Source organism: Tupaia chinensis, unplaced genomic scaffold, assembly GCF_000334495.1.
Source record: "Tupaia chinensis unplaced genomic scaffold, TupChi_1.0 Scaffold000031_1, whole genome shotgun sequence".
In the NCBI taxonomy this organism is placed as follows: Eukaryota; Metazoa; Chordata; class Mammalia; order Scandentia; family Tupaiidae; genus Tupaia; species Tupaia belangeri.
In genome coordinates this window covers 1250566-1253282 of record NW_006159461.1, presented here as the reverse complement: position 1 = coordinate 1253282, position 2717 = coordinate 1250566, and the positions used below count along the sequence as shown (strand labels likewise).

Below are 2717 nucleotides of genomic sequence, written 5' to 3'. Positions count from 1 at the left end.
AGGGACGAAAAAAACACAAACAAAAAAAGTGGGGGGGGGGGGGGCTACCGCTCTTTGTGTCTCTGTCTCTCTCATGGAAAAAATAAATAAATGAAAAATTTTAAATGGGAAGTAAAATTGGCAAAGCTTTGCTAAATAAAATCTTGTCTCAAGATTTTATTCCATCAGCCTCCTACATAAAGTAAGGGGAAGGTAAGTTTCAGCTACGTCAATATCAACAAGCATAAAAATTAAGAACTTACAGAAAAAGAGCTTTGGTGTTTCTGACTGAAATGGGGGGACTGGAGAAGCTCATGTTTATAAATACCTGCCTACACAGGATAAGCAGCATATCGGGAGAGACAACAGGTGGTCTTAAAGATTACTCATGCTTCATGAGAAACAGTTGTTTTATTTCTAGAAGAACATTTTGGCTGTACTTAGGGGTATAGATGCACGTGCCAAAAGAATGTGCATTCCAAAATGAATTTTGCAAATTAAAAGACCCACGTTTTAAAAGCAAGATAGAGTCGTGTGCTTTAGAAGACAAAGTAAGAGATTCAAATAATCCAAATACCGTCTCTAAAATGTGGATATTATTGCAAGCCTGAGCTTGTCTTAAGTAATAAAACAAATTGTTTTTATTAATCTTGTATTCTATTGAAAAGCATGCTGCATAAAAATTTAGTGTTTAGAAATACCAGGCCAGAAGCTGGCCCTGTAGCCTAGTGGTTAAGGTAACTGGATTCCACATGGCTGACCATGGTTTGAATCCTGGCCCAGAAGCTTGAAAAAGATTCCAAATGTATGCATATGTGTGCCTATAATCTCAGTAGTATAGAGAAACAGAGGAGAAGGGATTGGGCCATGGCCACACTGGGCTGGTGCTTTCTCCTTCTCTCTCTCTCTCTGCTTCTCTCTGGCAAGTGCACATGCTCTCAGGCAATAAAGGAAAGAAAGAAAGAACCATCGGGCCAGTCATGGTGGTGCTGCCAGATGTGGTTTACTAAGATGCTGATTCCATGTGGAAGGTCATGGGGTCAGTTCGTGGGCCAACCCATGCGTGTGGGATGTGGGCACATGCCCTTGATCCTGGCTGGCTAAGAAAGTGGTGAGGAGGGATTCTAGTGAGAGACTGTTGAAGGTGCCCATCCATCCCCCACTATGTCTCTCACTCTCATGAAATAAATAAATAGACTTTAAAAAAAAAAAGAGTAAAAACTGAATCCTGAACATTACGATACATGATGTGGTTCATTTAAACGGAAACTGAAAACTAATACAGTGTACAACTTTGGGTAGGGAAGAGTCCTGTATGGACCGTTATTCTGCATTTTGGTTACCATGGTTAATGATAACCTTGGTTACATTTTAACTAAAAAGCAAAAACAAATAAACAAACTCTTGAATATAGGGATCCTGGACTTTGCTCCAAAGGGGTTAATTACCTTGACTACATATATAGACATACATGTTCTCTACCGAGAACATCCACTCAACTGGGCATTTTCAACTGTAAATGCCAAACCCTCCCAGAGGAGCACAGGCAGCTCCACGCCTCACCCTTCCTCCGCGATGCAGACTCAAGGACCAGGTGTGGTAGGAAGCAGCTAGCCAGCCCGAGTGATTTCAGAGGCCATGGTGAGCCTACAGTTTCCCACTTAGAATTAAGGGTCACACAAATATAGCTAATTATAATAAAAGTTATGTTCCTTAAGGGGCATTATTGCCAGTCAATCCTGTTTTCCAGATGTTTAGATCATCCAGGGCCTGTTTATATTTCAATATTACATTACCATCTGTTGGTTACAAAAAGAGAAGGATAACCGGCAAGTTAAACCTTCCAAACATTACTTTGCAGAGCTGCAGGAAATTCCCAGCAGGGACAATCAAAAAACAAACATCGTCATTTCACTTGAACTAAGTTTAGATTGGGAGCTACTAAACCAGATCATGTAAAACTCAAAGCCTGCTTTGGCAGTAAACCAATCTGCCTGTCTGTTCCCTTGGCCGTTAAAGGTCATGTCCATAATTTGAAGGTGTCCGAAAGCATCCTTCTCTTGCAAAACCTTATGGTGTTTTGCATGATGTCCAAATCCACTCACGATTGCAGTTTGTAAAAATTAGCATTATACACTACGTGGACTTTTCCGAGTGTTAAATCCTGGTTCATTATCTTTGGCCTTGAGAGGCCAAGAACCAGTGCCCTGTCTTGGTTTGAAAACCAAACAAAAGGAGGTCTGAGGAAGTTGTCACCATCCTGACTATACATCTGGGACTGAGCTTTGGAATGCCTGTGCTTCCTGGCGGTTGGACACAGGGTCACAGAACACGTTTGCTAGCTCACCTTCGGTTCCTTGAGTGCGAGAACACAGCGTTTTATCTTCAGCTTCTGTGTCCATCTGCAACACGAACAAAGTCCTGAGGTCAACCCTCTGACATTGACCAAAACATGAAAACATGTAATTAAAAGTTGTGAAGGTCATTATGAAAAACAGAGAAGCTTTCCACACTCTTGAATCACACTCTGCTCTGCAGGGATAAAACTGCGACTGCCCTTGCATACCACCAGTGTTTCAAATACATCCACAGATGGGGAAAGCAGAGGGAACAGTGACAAGAGGGCACGCATCCTTGTCCACAAGTGTTTGCCGGTGATTCAAACACTTGTGCATTGCAAAGGTAGAAAAAGCACCTTCTGATGAACCATGTCTATGAAGGAGAGCCTCGATTGCCAA

The 2717-nt window shown here is 41.9% G+C and overlaps 1 protein-coding gene across 2 annotated transcripts in view; it reads right to left on the bottom strand.

Annotated features, from left to right (window-relative positions):
- Positions 1-2377, bottom strand: part of LOC102472026 (ST18 C2H2C-type zinc finger transcription factor) — a 140700-nt gene extending 138323 nt beyond the window's left edge. The window contains exon 1 of one of the 2 annotated variants that reach the window (XM_027771407.1): positions 2327-2377. The gene's annotated coding sequence lies outside the window, so the exon portion shown is untranslated. The remainder of the gene's footprint in view (positions 1-2326) is intronic. The other variant, XM_027771409.1, reaches the window with a different exon arrangement.
- Between the last annotated feature and the right edge of the window lie 340 nt (positions 2378-2717).